The sequence below is a fragment of the Heptranchias perlo genome, unplaced genomic scaffold, assembly GCF_035084215.1.
Source record: "Heptranchias perlo isolate sHepPer1 unplaced genomic scaffold, sHepPer1.hap1 HAP1_SCAFFOLD_817, whole genome shotgun sequence".
In the NCBI taxonomy this organism is placed as follows: domain Eukaryota; kingdom Metazoa; phylum Chordata; class Chondrichthyes; order Hexanchiformes; family Hexanchidae; genus Heptranchias; species Heptranchias perlo.
Genome location: NW_027139852.1, coordinates 25,126 through 40,241, shown reverse-complemented (window position 1 = coordinate 40,241; position 15,116 = coordinate 25,126). Strand labels below are relative to the sequence as shown.

The 15,116-nt window shown below is 53.0% G+C and overlaps 1 long non-coding RNA gene across 1 annotated transcript; it reads left to right on the top strand.

The window, feature by feature from the left end:
• Positions 1 to 2,756: 2,756 nt before the first annotated feature.
• Positions 2,757 to 11,127, top strand: LOC137319336 (uncharacterized). The gene is made up of 3 exons (XR_010962095.1): positions 2,757 to 2,913; positions 7,231 to 7,553; positions 10,360 to 11,127. It is a non-coding gene; the product is annotated as an uncharacterized lncRNA (long non-coding RNA).
• Positions 11,128 to 15,116: the final 3,989 nt, after the last annotated feature.

Here is a 15,116-nt window from a genome sequence, read left to right as displayed (position 1 = left end):
AAGAAGGCGGCTCACCACCACCTTCTCAAGGGGCAATTAGGGATGGGCAATAAATGCCGGCCTCACCAGCGACGCCCACATCCCGTGAACGAATAAAAAAAAAAGTGTTGTCACTGCTGTAATGCAGGAAACGTGTGGAATCAACGGGGAGAACAGCAGAGGGGTCACAGGTCACAGGTCTCCATAGGAACCCTGGTGTTTCCCCCACCCCCGCGACCCCTTGTGACTGCCTGGAGTAATTTCTGATTGGTCCCTCAATCCCCTCCCTGGACCCGCTGCCAAACGAGTGACATTTTCGGCCTCGAGGGGAGAAGGGAGCACCAGATCGGAAAGGGTTAATCCCGAACCGCGGCTTCAAATTAAACCACGGCTAGGGGGACAGGGGTACAAAATGGGAAAACGGCCAGTGCATTCCCAACAAGACAAAAGCCCTTCCTCACGGAGGTGTCCGGGGTCCAGACCTGGGATGAGATCTGGGCGGGAGAGTTTGGGGAGAAACTTTGGGTCAATCAGCGACCGTTGGATCGGGGCGATGAGAGAACTGTAGGTTTCTACGAAGGGACGGTTTAGATGGGCCGAATTGCCGCCCTCATCTCGACTTATCTCCACTCGCGGAATCCCTTCCTCAGGGACATGGGTCCACATGTCAGGTATTTGTTTGAGCAAAGTTAAGGTGGAGTTCTCCTCCTGCGATCTCACTCCCTCGCAATCAGACCTGCAAGTCCAGCACTGGAGGCAGGAAGACCCCCAGGGCTCCTGCTGGTGCGTGATCGGGGAGCCCATTTTAACTCACGCACTCGCCCAATGGCGCCCATTGGAAATCGTGGAAAAGGCTCAGTGGGAGGCACTCACGCCTCTGAGTCAGGAGGTCGAGGGTTCGAGCCCCCACTCCAGAGACTTGAGCACATAATCCAGGCGGACACTCCCAGGGCAGTACTGAGGGAGCGCTGCACTGTCGGAGGGTCAGTACTGAGGGAGCGCTGCACTGTCGGAGGGGCAATACTGAGGGAGTGCTGCACTGTCGGAGGGTCAGTACTGAGGGAGCGCTGCGCTGTCGGAGGGTCAGTACTGAGGGAGCGCTGCACTGTCGGAGGGTCAGTACTGAGGGAGTGCTGCACTGTCGGAGGGTCAGTACTGAGGGAGCGCTGCACTGTCGGAGGGTCAGTACTGAGGGAGCGCTGCACTGTCGGAGGGTCAGTACTGAGGGAGCGCCGCACTGTCGGAGGATCGGTACTGAGGGAGTGCTGCACTGTCGGAGGGTCAGTACTGAGGGAGCGCTGCACTGTCGGAGGGTCAGTGCTGAGGGAGCGCTGCACTGTCGGAGGGTCAGTGCTGAGGGAGCGCTGCACTGTCGGAGGGTCAGTACTGAGGGAGTGCTGCACTGTCGGAGGGTCAGTACTGAGGGAGCGCTGCACTGTCGGAGGGTCAGTGCTGAGGGAGCGCTGCACTGTCGGAGGGTCAGTACTGAGGGAGCGCTGCACTGTCGGAGGGTCGGTGCTGAGGGAGCGCTGCACTGTCGGAGGGTCAGTACTGAGGGAGTGCTGCACTGTCGGAGGGTCAGTGCTGAGGGAGCGCTGCACTGTCGGAGGGTCAGTACTGAGGGAGCGCTGCACTGTCGGAGGGTCAGTACTGAGGGAGCGCTGCACTGTCGGAGAGTCAGTATCGAGGGAGCGCTGCACTGTCGGAGGGTCAGTATCGAGGGAGCGCTGCACTGTCGGAGAGTCAGTATCGAGGGAGCGCTGCACTGTCGGAGAGTCAGTATCAAGGGAGTGCTGCACTGTCGGAGGGTCAGTACTGAGGGAGTGCTGCACTGTCGGAGGGTCAGTGCTGAGGGAGCGCTGCACTGTCGGAGGGTCAGTACTGAGGGAGCGCTGCACTGTCGGAGGGTCAGTACTGAGGGAGCGCCGCACTGTCGGAGGGTCAGTACTGAGGGAGCGCTGCACTGTCGGAGGGTCAGTACTGAGGGAGCGCTGCACTGTCGGAGGGTCAGTGCTGAGGGAGCGCCGCACTGTCGGAGGGTCAGTGCTGAGGGAGCGCCGCACTGTCGGAGGGTCAGTGCTGAGGGAGCGCTGCACGGTCGGAGGGGCAGTACTGAGGGAGCGCTGCATTGTCGGAGGGTCAGTACTGAGGGAGTGCTGCATTGTCGGAGGGTCAGTACTGAGGGAGTGCCACACTGTCGGAGGTGCCGACCTTCGGATGAGACGTTAAACCGAGGCCCCGTCTGCCCTCTCAGGTGGATGTAAAAGATCCCACGGCCACTATTCGAAGAAGAGCAGGGGGAGTTCTCCTCGGTGTCCTGGGGCCAATATTTATCCCTCAACCAACATCACTAAAACAGATTATCTGGTCATTATCACATTGCTGTTTGTGGGATCTTGCTGTGCGCAAATTGGCTGCCGTGTTTCCTACATTACAACAGTGACCACGCTTCAAAAGTACTTCATTGGCTGTAAAGCGCTTTGGGACGTCCTGAGGTTGTGACAGGCGCTATATAAATGCAAATTCTCTCCTTGTGTATATTTGGTCGTTGGGATGAGGACAAGTTTGGGCATTTTGGTGACGCTTCCCATCAGAGAGTGGACGACCCTCACTGTCACATGAAGAGTAACGAGATTAGTGGAGGACTGCCAGGCCTGTGGTAAAGAGTCCGCCCGCAGGGACGGGCGGCAGGAAACTCAATGAAGGAGGGAGATATTACGTGGCGGTGTTTTTGTGTCCTGTGTGTTGAAGCTGGGTGTTCCTTCTCTCCGTTTCAGAGCCTGCCTCCGTACTGCGATGGTGACCCGATGCCTGTAACAAGCTGCACGGTGATGGAACTAAAAGTGTGGGTGAATGGAGTTCAGCGTGTGGTGTGTGGGGTGGTCCAGGAGACCACCTGTCAGGAGGTGGTGATCGCACTCGCACAGGCCATAGGTGAGCACCCGCCCGGGACCGGAGGGGAAGGGGAGGGGACGGGAGGAGAGGGGACGGGAGGGCATGGGACGGGACGGAAGGGGAAGGGAAGGGAAGGGACGGGATTTGAGGGGAGAGGAGGGGACGGGACGGGAGGGGAAGGGGTGGGATGGAAGGGGAGGGGGAGGGGATTTGAGGGGACGGGGAAAGGACGGGACGGGACGGAAAGGGAGGGGAAGGGGCTGGACGGGAGGGGACTCATCAAAGCAAATGGGGCAATAAATAGATCTGACTTTGAGAATAATCTCACTCTTGATGTTGAATTTTTGAGGAGTGATGTATCTGCCTCCTGTCAGTGGGGAGCTATACTCTGAGGGTGCGTGGGTTGGATGAAGCAGAGACCCCCCGCGTTCAGTACAAGCCCCCCCTCCCCACAAGAGTAAGGGATTTCCCCTCCAGGAAGCCCATTGAAAACGGAGCGAGTCTCAGTGTGATAACAGGAACTGAACGCTGCCTCAAGCAGTGCCAGATAGAAACAACAGCCTGCATTTATATAAGAACATAAGAAACAGGAGCAGGAGGAGGCCAATCGGCCCCTCGAGCCTGCTCCGCCATTCAATAAGATCATGGCTGATCTGGTCCTAACCTCAAATCTAAATTCATGTCCAATTTCCTGCCCGCTCCCCGTAACCCCTAATTCCCTTTACTTCTAGGAAACTGTCTATTTCTGTTTTAAATTTATTTAATGATGTAGCTTCCACAGCTTCCTGGGGCAGCAAATTCCACAGACCTACCACCCTCTGAGTGAAGAAGTTTCTCCTCATCTCAGTTTTGAAAGAGCAGCCCCTTATTCTAAGATTATGCCCCCTAGTTCTAGTTTCACCCATCCTTGGGAACATCCTTACCGTATCCACCCGATCAAGCCCCTTCACAATCTTATATGTTTCAATAAGATCGCCTCTCATTCTTCTGAACTCCAACGAGTAGAGTCCCAATCTACTCAACCTCTCCTCATATGTCCGCCCCCTCATCCCCGGGATTAACCGAGTGAACCTTCTTTGTACTGCCTCGAGAGCAAGTATGTCTTTTCTTAAGTATGGAGACCAAAACTGTATGCAGTATTCCAGGTGCGGTCTCACCAATACCTTATATAACTGCAGCAATACCTCCCTGTTTTTATATTCTATCCCCCGAGCAATAAAAGCCAACATTCCGTTGGCCTTCTTGATCACCTGCTGCACCTGCATACTAACTTTTTGATTTTCTTGCACTAGGACCCCCAGATCCCTTTGTACTGCAGTACTTTCCAGTTTCTCGCCATTAAGATAATAACTTGCTCTCTGATTTTTCCTGCCAAAGTGCATAACCTCACATTTTCCAATATTGTATTGCATCTGCCAAATCTCCGCCCACTCACCCAGCCTGTCTATATCCCCTTGCAGGTTTTTTATGTCCTCCTCACTCTCTACTTTCCCTCCCATCTTTGTATCATCTGCAAATTTTGATATGTTGCACTCGGTCCCCTCCTCCAAATCGTTAATATAGATTGTAAAGAGTTGGGGACCCAGCACCGACCCCTGTGGAACACCACTGGTTACTGGTTGCCAGTCCGAAAATGAACCATTTATCCCAACTCTCTGCTTCCTGTTCGATAACCAATCCTCCACCCATGCCAGAATATTACCCCCAATCCCGTGATTTTTTATCTTAAGTAATAATCTTTTATGTGGCACCTTGTCGAATGCCTTCTGGAAGTCTAAATACACTATGTCCACTGGTTCCCCTTTATCCACCCTATACGTTATATCCTCGAAGAACTCAAGCAAATTTGTCAGACATGACTTCCCCTTCATAAAGCCATGCTGACTTTGTCCTATTAAATTATGCTTATCTAAATGTTCCGTTACTGTCTCCTTAATAATAGACTCCAAAATTTTACCCACCACAGATGTTAAGCTAACTGGCCTATAATTTCCAGCCTTCTGCCTACTACCCTTTTTAAATAACGGTGTTACATTAGCAGTTTTCCAATCTGCCGGGACCTCTCCTGAGTCCAGGGAATTTTGGAAAACTATCACCAAAGCATCCACAATCCCTACTGCCACTTCCCTCAAGACCCTAGGATGGAAGCCATCAGGTCCAGGGGATTTATCCGCCTTGAGTCCCATTATTTTACTGAGTACCATCTCCTGAGTGATTTTAATCGTATTTAGCTCCTCCCCCCCGAGAGTCCCCTGTTTGTCCAGTGTTGGGATATTCTTAGTGTCCTCTACTGTAAAGACTGAAACAAAATATTTGTTCAGCATTTTTGCCATCTCCATGTTTCCCACCATTAATTTCCCGGTCTCATCCTCTAAGGGACCTATGTTTGCCTTAGCCACCCTTTTTCTTTTTATATAACTATAGAAACTCTTGCTATCTGTTTTTATATTTTTTGCTAATTTCTTTTCATAATCTAACTTCCCTTTCTTAATCAATCCTTTAGTTACTTTTTGCTGTCTTTTGAAGAATTCCCAATCTTCTATCCTCCCACTAAGTTTGGCTACCTTATATGTCCTTGTTTTTAGTCGGATACTATCCTTGATTTCTTTACTTAGCCACGGATGGCTGTCATTTCTTTTACACCCTTTTTTCCTCAGTGGAATATATTTATTTTGAAAGTTGTAAAATAACTCCCTAAATGAACACCACTGCTCATGTACCGTCTTACCCTTTAATCTATTTTCCCAGTCCACTTTAATCAATTCCGCTCTCATACCATCATAGTCTCCTTTATTCAAGCTCAGTACGCTTGTTTGAGAATCAACCTTCTCACCCTCTAATTGGATATGGAATTCAACCATGTTGTGGTCGCTCGTTCCAAGGGGATCCTTAACTAGGACATTATTAATTAATCCTGACTCATTACACAGGACCAGGTCCAAGGTTGCCTGCCCCCTTGTAGGATCAGTTACATACTGCTCAAGAAATCCATCCCTGATGCACTCAATGAACTCGTCCTCAAGGCTGCTCTGCCCAATTTGATTTGTCCAGTTAATATGATAATTAAAATCCCCCATAATTATGGCTGTTCCCTTATTACATGCCCCGACTATCTCCTGATTAATACTTCTTCCAGCAGAGTTGCAACTATTAGGAGGCCTATATACTACGCCCACTAATGTTTTTTTTCCCTTATTATTCCTTATCTCCACCCAAACTGTTTCATTATCCTGATCCTTTGTCCCACTATCTTTTCTCTGTATTACAGTGATTCCTTCCTTTATTAACATAGCCACCCCACCTCCCCTTCCTTCCTGCCTGTCCTTCCTGATTGTTAAATACCCTGGCATATTTAATTCCCAGTCGTCGTCACCCTGCAGCCATGTTTCTGTAATGGCCACAAGATCATACCCATACGTAGTTATTTGTGCCGTTAACTCGTCCATTTTATTACGAATGCTACGTGCATTCAGATAAAGAACTTTCAAATCTGTTTTGTGACGCTTAGTTCCTGCTTTTTCCTTTTTTAACACTTTACCTATTACTCCATACCTTCTGTCCCTTCCTGTTACGCTTTCCTCTCTCTCCCTGCTCAGGTTCCCAACCCCCTGCCACTTTAGTTTAAACCCTCCCCAACAGCACTAGCAAACACTCCTCCTAGGACAGCGGTCCCGGCCCTGCCCAGGTGCAGACCATCCGGTTTGTACTGGTCCCACCTCCCCCAGAACCGTTTCCAGTGTCCCAGGAATTTGAATCCCTCCCCCTTGCACCATTCCTCTAGCCACGTATTCATTTGAAATATCCTCCTATTTCTACTCTGACTAGCACGTGGCACTGGCAGCAATCCTGAGATTACTACCTTTGAGGTCCTATTTTTTAATTTACCTCCTAACTCCCTATATTCTGCTTTTAGGACCTCATCCCCTTTTTTACCTATATCGTTGGTGCCTATGTGCACCACGACAGCTGGCTGTTCGCCCTCCCCCTCCAAAATGTTCTGTAGCCGCTCCGAGACATCCTTGATCCTTGCACCAGGGAGGCAACACACCATCCTGGAGTCTCGGTTGCGGCCGCAGAAACGCCTGTCTATTCCCCTTACAATTGAGTCCCCTATCACTATAGCTCTGCCACTCTTTTTCCTCCCAGCCTGTGCAGCAGAGCTACCCGTGGTGCCAGGAAGTTGGCTGCTGCTGCCTTCCCCTGATAAGTCATCCCCCCCAACAGCATCCAAAGTGGCATATCTGTTTGAGAGGGGGATGGCCACAGGGGACCCCTGCACTACCTGCCTGCATCTCTTACTCTTCCTGGTGGTCACCCATTCACTTCCTGCCTGTATACCCTTTACCCGCGGTGCAGGCTCATCACCGATGTCACCCGTCAGCTGCTGCTTCATCTTCAGCTCGGTTTCGAGCATCTCCTGAGCAGCCGCGCAGGACGCTGAGACGCAGGACGTGGAAAGCCGGCCGGGTTCGAATTCCTTTCACATCTCATTTTGATAAAAAGAAAAAGGAAAAAGAAAGAGAGACTTGGATTTATAAAGTGCCTTTCACCACCTCAGGATGTCCCAAAGAGCTTTCCAGCCAACGAAGTACTTTTTTGAAGTGTGGTCACTGTTGTAATGTGGGAAGCCAATTTGCGCACAGCAAGATCCCGCAAACAGCAATGGGATAAATGACCAGGTAATCTGTTTTTTTAGGGGAGCAGGACTCGGTGCGGGATTGGATGCGGGCGGCGGAGTCTTGGACCGATTATGGGGTGCGGGGATTTGGTGGGGTCTCGGTTTGGAGCAACTGGGGTAGATTGTGACATTGTGCGAGAGTGTGAAAGGGGTGACAGCGAATCGGCAGCCTGGTTTACCTCTCCCCTCCATTTTATCGCTCTTGAAGTCATGCCCCAGTTTTATGAATCCCGCCGGCCCCTCCAGCTAACCCCTCCCACTGACCCCTCCCGCCGACCCCTCCCCTGACCCCTCCCCTGACCCCTCCTGCCGACCCCTCCCACTGACCCCTCCCCTGACCCCTCGCCTGGCACCCCTCACACTGGCCTCCCCGACCCCTCCCCCCGGCCCCTCCCCTGACCCCTCCCACCGACCCCTCCGGCTGACCCCTCCCCCCGACCCCTCCCGCCGACCCCTCCCCTGACCCCTCCCCTCACCCCTCGCCTGGCACCCCTGACACTGGCCTCCTCGACCCCTCCCCCTGGCCCCTCCCCGACCCCTCCTGCCGGCCCCTCCCCTGACCCCTCCGGCTGACCCCTCCCCGACCCCTCCCGCCGACACCTCCCACTGACCCCTCCCCTGACCCCTCCCCTGACCCCTCCCCTGACCCCTCGCCTGGCACCCCTCACACTGGCCTCCTCAACCCCTCCCCCTGGCCCCTTCCCGACCCCTCCTGCCGGCCCCTCCCCTGACCCCTCCGGCTGACCCCTCCCCGACCCCTCCCGCCGACCCCTCCCCTGACCCCTCCCCTGACCCCTCGCCTGGCACCCCTCACACTGGCCTCCTCAACCCCTCCCCCTGGCCCCTCCCCGACCCCTCCCGCCGACCCCTCCCCTGACCCCTCGCCTGGCACCCCTCACACTGGCCTCCTCAACCCCTCCCCCTGGCCCCTCCCCGACCCCTCCCCGCCGACCCCTCCCCTGACCCCTCCCGCCGACCCCTCCCCAACCCCTCCCGCCGACCCCTCCTGCCGACCCCTCCCCTGACCCCTCGCCTGGCACCCCTCACACTGGCCTCCTCGACCCCTCCCCCGGCCCCTCCCCAACCCCTCCTGCCGGCCCCTCCACTGACCCCTCCCGCCGACCCCTCCCACTGACCCCTCCCCTGACCCCTCCCGCCGACCCCTCCCCTGACCCCTCCCCTGACCCCTCGCCTGGCACCCCTCACACTGGCCTCCTCGACCCCTCCCCCCGGCCCCTCCCCTGACCCCTCCGGCCGACCCCTCCCCTGACCCCTCCCGCCGACCCCTCCTGCCGACCCCTCCCCTGACCCCTCGCCTGGCACCCCTCACACTGGCCTCCTCGACCCCTCCCCCGGCCCCTCCCCCGGCCCCTCCCACTACCCGTGTATCTTGTGAATTGGCGGGAAGGCCACACCCCGATTTTCAGCCTGTAACGGGTGGAATATTCCGGCAGTGTGGCCTGAGATTTGCTGTTCCCTGGGGTCAGTGGACGGGGCTCCTGCCAATGGCCCACAGTCGGCCCTCCCAAATCAAGCATGGCCACCGGGCCATGGGACCCAGCAACGAGCCACTCCTTCAGGGGAGGGGGGCAGGGAGGGGTGGGGACGGGAGGGTGGAGGGAAAAGAGGGGGTGTGGAGGGAGGATCGAAGGGGAACGGAGGGAGGGGAGGGAGGGGAAGGAGAGTAAGAAAGGGAAGGGAGGGAGAGTGCGAGGGGAGGGTAGAGGGGGGAGGGAGGGAGGGAGGGAGAGGAGAGGAGAGAAGAGGGCAGAGGAGAAGGGGGAGGGAAGGGAGGGAGTGAGGGAGCGGGAGGTTATAGGGAGAAGGGAGGGGAGAGAGGGAGGGAGAGGGTAGAAGGGGGAGGGAGGGGAGAGAGGGAGGGGAGGGAGGGGGAGGGAGGGGGAGGGTAGAGGGGGAGGGAGGGGGAGGTTAGAGGGGGAAGGGAGGGGGCGGGAGGAGGGGAGGGGAGAGAGGGAGGGGGGAGGGGAGGGGGAGGGGGAGGAGGTGGGGGAGAGGGCGAGGGTCACAATTCAAATCCTTTTACGGTGAAGGATCTCCCTGCACTTTTGTTACCCGCCCGCCCTCAATACCTTTGCATCATTCCACCCCTCCCTCTCCCCCTCCCCCCTCCCCTCTCCCTCCCCTCTCCCCTCCCTCTCCCTCCCCTTCTCCCTCCCCCTCTCCATCCCCCCCTCCCTCCTCCTCCCCCTCCCCCTCCCCTCCCCCTCCCTCTCCCTCCCCCCCTCCCCTCTCCCCCCTTCCCCCTCCCTCCCCTCCCCCCCTCTCCCTCCCCTTCTCCCTCCCCCTCTCCATCCCCCCTCCCTCCTCCTCCCCCTCCCCCTCCCCTCCCCCTCCCTCTCCCTCTCCCTCTCCCTCTCCCTCTCCCTCTCCCTCCCCCCCCATTGTGAACATGGAAGCTGAGTGAGGGGCTGTGATGAAGGGGTCACACTGACCTGTACCTGTCTCCTCTCACTCTGATCCAGGCCCCTTGTAATTTTTGTGCCTTTGCTCCCCCGGGTTGGTCGGCCACTGGAGTTAAACCCACCAGCCCTTCCGTTTGTGTTTCTACCGGTTGCCAAGGGCACGAGGGAGGGTGGGGCTTAACACTGTTGCCGGGCAATGCCAAACAGGAAATGAATTAAAGGAATTGGGATTTAAAAAGATATGGAGAAAGGGCAGAAGAATGGGAGTGAGGGGGGGGGGGAGAGCTTTCACAGAGAGAGCACACAGGGTTGATGGGCTGAATGGCCTCTTTCCGTGCTGTAAAATTCTATGATTCTTTTGATGCTGTGATTCATGTCTTTCAGGTGCTGGCCGTGACCCTGGGGGGGGGTCAGAGAGCCCTTCAGAGTAGAGAGTGAGCTGACCTTGGGGGACCGTAGGACCTGAGCTCTCTCCGTGTCTATCACTCGATAACATCGCCCGTCTCCGCCCCCCTGCCTCAGCTCATCTGCTGCTGAAACCCTCATCCCTGCCTTTTGCCACCTCCAGACTCGACTATTCCAACGCTCTCCTCTCCGGCCTCCCATCTTCCACCCTCCGTAAACTAGAGCTCATCCAAAACTCTGCTGCCCCCCCGTATCCTAACTCGCACCGAGTCCCGTTCACCCATCACCCCCCCTGTGCTCGCTGACCCACATTGGCTCCCGGTCCGGGAACGCCTCGATTTTAAAATTCTCACCCTTGTTTTCAAATCCCTCCCGATCTCTGTAACCTCCTCCAGCCCCTACGACCCTCCGAGATCTCTGCGCTCCTCCAATTCTGGCTTCTTGCACATCCCCGATTTTAAGCGCTCCACCGTTGGCGTCCGTGCCTTCAGCCGCCCGGGCCCTAAGCTCTGGAATTCCCTCCCTAAACCTCTCCGCCTCTCTCTCCTCCTTTAAGACGCTCCTTAAAACCTACCTCTTTGATCGAGCTTTTGGTCACCTGTCCCCTAATATCTCCTTATGTGGCTCGGTGTCAAATTTTGTTTGATAATCGCACCTTGGGACGTTTTACTACGTTAAAGGCTCTATAAAAATGCAAGTTTTTTTTAATTGTTGATCATATATTAAAAGCACCACCTTGTGCCCCGATTCAAATTAATTTTCTGCATCTAATCCATTCCAAAAAAAGGCTTGCCATCAATTTGTCTCTGGGGCAGTTTTTTTCTAGCAAACGCTGATTTTTGCCTTTTTTGAGCAGAGAGTAGCTCCTCCCTGGTTGAAATCAGACACAATCTGCATTGATACCCGACAGACTCTATCAGGGAGATTTCTGTCGGCTGTGAATAAGTGGTGCCTTTAAGGTGTGAGTCAGTGCTGGACCCCGGAGCGCAGCGCATCCCAACTCATCCCGGGACTTCGGCTCGGCTCCCGGGATCACTGTCACGGTGAGAGATCCCCATCTAACGGGTTAATGCAGAGGGCAGGGAGAGGAAAGAGTTAATGGATAATGGGGTCAATGAGCCAGCGGTGGACGGCTTAATGCTGGGGTTTTATTACTGGTGGATTAGTACTGGGGGTTTATTACTGGGGATTTAATATTCGAGATGTAATACAAGGGGATTAATACTGGGAGTTAATACTAGCTCTTTAATATAGGACGATTAATACTGGGGGTTGATATAAGGGGATTAATACTGGGGGTTTAATACTGGGGATTAATACAGGGGGTTTAATACTGGGGATTATTACAGGGGGTTTAATACTGGGGATTAATACAGGGGGGTTTAATACTGGGATTAATACATGGGTTTAATACTGGGGATTGATACAGGGGGTTTAATGCTAGGGTTTGATACAGGGGGTTTAATGCTAGCTCTTTAATATAGGACGATTAATACAGGGGGTTGATACAATGGGATTAATACTGGGGGTTAATACTAGCTCTGTAATGTAGGGTGATTAATACTGGGGGTTGATACAAGGGGATTAAAACAGGGGTTTAATACTGGGGATTAATACAAGGGGTTTAATGCTAGGGTTTGACATAGGGGGTTTATTGCTAGTTCTTTAATATAGGAGGATTAATACTGGAGGTTAATACTGGGGAATTAATACTGGGGGTTAATACGAGGGGCTTAATACAGGGGGTTAATACTAGCTCTTTAATATAGGAGGATTAATACTGGGGGTTGATATAAGAGGATTAATATTGGGGGTTAATACAATGAGATTAATATTGGGGGTATAATACATGGGCTTCAATACAGGAGGATTAATAAAGGGGGTTTAATTGGGGTTTAATACTGGGGGTCTAATGCTGGGGGTCTAATGCTGGGGGTTTAATATTGGGGGTTTAATACTGGGGGTTTAATGCTGGGGGTTTAATACTGGGGGTTTAATACTGGGGGTCTAATGCTGGGGGTTGAATACTGGGGGTCTAATGCTGGGGTTTAATACTGGGGGTCTAATGCTGGGGGTTTAATACTGGGGGTTTAATACTGGGGGTTTAATATTGGGGGTCTAATGCTGGGGGTTTAATATTGGGGGTTTAATACTGGGGGTTTAATACTGGGGGTTTAATGCTGGGGGTCTAATGCTGGGGGTCTAATGCTGGGGGTTTAATACTGGGGATTTAATGCTGGGGGTTTAATACTGTATGTTTAATCCTGGGGCATGATACAGGCAGTGTTTTAGAGCCAGTTATATAAAGGCAGTTTTATAGAGGGAGATTTAATCTCAGTTTGCTCCTATTAATTATTGTGTGTGCGGGGAGATGCACTCGGCAGGATCTGAGCCTTTGGATCCCGGATTTATTTAATTATACGTTGTAGATTTCAATCCTTGGCCTGAGATAAGGAGACTGGGTGTGAAAGACTCCCACTTGTCGAGTTGAGTGTGTAGGCTGGAGTTGTGTGCAGTCGAGTATTATTTTGGTCGAGAGGTTCAGTATTTTAGGTGATCTTAAGTCGCAGTTTCTCTCCCAAACCTGTCACTCGAGCTGCGTGAATCTGTGAGGTTAAAGCTGAGATCCCCGCAACCAGGCTGTGCTGGGTCACATGGGAACAGGAGGAGGCCATTCAGCCCCTCGAGCCTGTTCTGCCATTCAGTTAGATCGTGGCTGACCTGTATCCTAACTCCATTTACCCGCCTTGGTTCTGTAACCCTGAATCCCCTCACCCGACAAAAATCTCAGTTTTAGAAATCTCCAATTGACCCCCAGTCTCAACAGCTTTTTTGGGGGGAGAGAGTTCCAGATTCCCACTCCCCTTTGTGTGAAGAAGTGCTTCCTGACATCACCCCTGAACGGCCTGGCTCTAATTTTAAGGTTCTGCCCCCCTTGTTCTGGACTCCCCCCACCAGAGGAAATAGTTTCTCTCTATCGACCCTATCGAATCCTTTAATCATAGAGTCATAGAGTCATAGAGTTATACAGCACGGATAGAGGCCCTTCGGCCCATCGTGTCCGCGCCGGCCATCAGCCCTGTCTACTCTAATCCCATATTCCAGCATTTGGTCCGTAGCCTTGTATGCTATGGCATTTCAAGTGCTCATCCAAATGCTTCTTGAATGTTGTGAGGGTTCCTGCCTCCACAACCCTTTCAGGCAGTGAGTTCCAGACTCCAACCACCCTCTGGGTGAAAAAGTTCTTTCTCAAATCCCCTCTAAACCTCCCGCCTTTTACCTTGAATCTATGCCCCCTTGTTATAGAACCCTCAACGAAGGGAAAAAGCTCCTTAGTATCCATCCTATCTGTGCCCCTCATAATTTTGTACACCTCAATCATGTCCCCCCTCAGCCTCCTCTGCTCCAAGGAAAACAAACCCAATCTTCCCAGTCTCTCTTCATAGCTGAAGCGCTCCAGCCCTGGTAACATCCTGGTGAATCTCCTCTGCACCCTCTCCAAAGCGATCACATCCTTCCTGTAGTGTGGCGACCAGAACTGCACACAGTACTCCAGCTGTGGCCTAACCAGTGTTTTATACAGCTCCATCATAACCTCCTTGCTCTTATATTCTATGCCTCGGCTAATAAAGGCAAGTATCCCATATGCCTTCTTTACCACCTTATCTACCTGTTCCGCCGCCTTCAGGGATCTGTGAACTTGCACACCAAGATCCCTCTGACCCTCTGTCTTGCCTAGGGTCCTCCCATTGCTATATAAATGCAAGTTTTTGTTGTTGGTCGAATAAGACAGAAGCAACTTTATTGCTTGTGTTTACACTGCCACCAATTCTGAGTTTGTGGTGAGATTTCAAGGTTGTCTCCTGGACAATATTTATCCCTCACCCAACATCACTGGAGCAGGTCAGAAGCAAAATACTGCAGATTCTGGAAATCTGAAATATAAACAGAAAATGCTGGAAATACGCAGCAAGCCAGGCAGCGTCTGTAGTGAAAGAAACAGAGTTAACATTTCAGATCGCAGACGTTCTGAGGAAAGGTCACGTTAACTCTGTTTCTTTCTCCACAGGTGTTGTCTGACTGGCTGAGCTTCTCCAGCGATTTCTGTTTTTATTATCACTAAAACAGATTATCTGGTCATTTATCACGTTGCTGTTTGTGGGATCTTGCTGTGCGCAGATCGGCTGCCGCGTTTCCCACATCACAACAGTGACTACGTCTCAAAAAGCACTTCCACTGGCTGTAAACGCTTTGGGACGTGCCAAGGTTGTGAAAAACACGGTAGAAATGCAAATTCCTTCATTTCCTTTTTACTGAGAAGGTGTCTCGAGAGGGGAGAGAGTGCGAGACAGAAAGAGGTGGCGGGGGGGGGAAGGGAGATAGAGAGGGGTGAGAAGGAAGGATGTGGTGGGAGGGGGGAGAGAGAGGGGGAATGAGGAGAGAGAAAGAGAGGGAGGGGAGAGAATGAGAGGAGATCAGAGAGAGGGGGACGCACACATCCACACTGGGGAGGGAAACGGTCAGGGAGGGAGAACAGTTTGGTCAAACTGTTCAGGGCAGTGATGAATTCATGTTTCTGCACTGGCTGTGTAACCAGGAGCAGTTCTGGGCACCGCACCTTCGGAAGGACATATTGGCCTTGGAGGGAGTGCAGCGTAGGTTTACTAGAATGATACCCGGACTTCAAGGGTTAAGTTACGAGGAGAGATTACACAAATTGGGGTTGTATTCTCTGG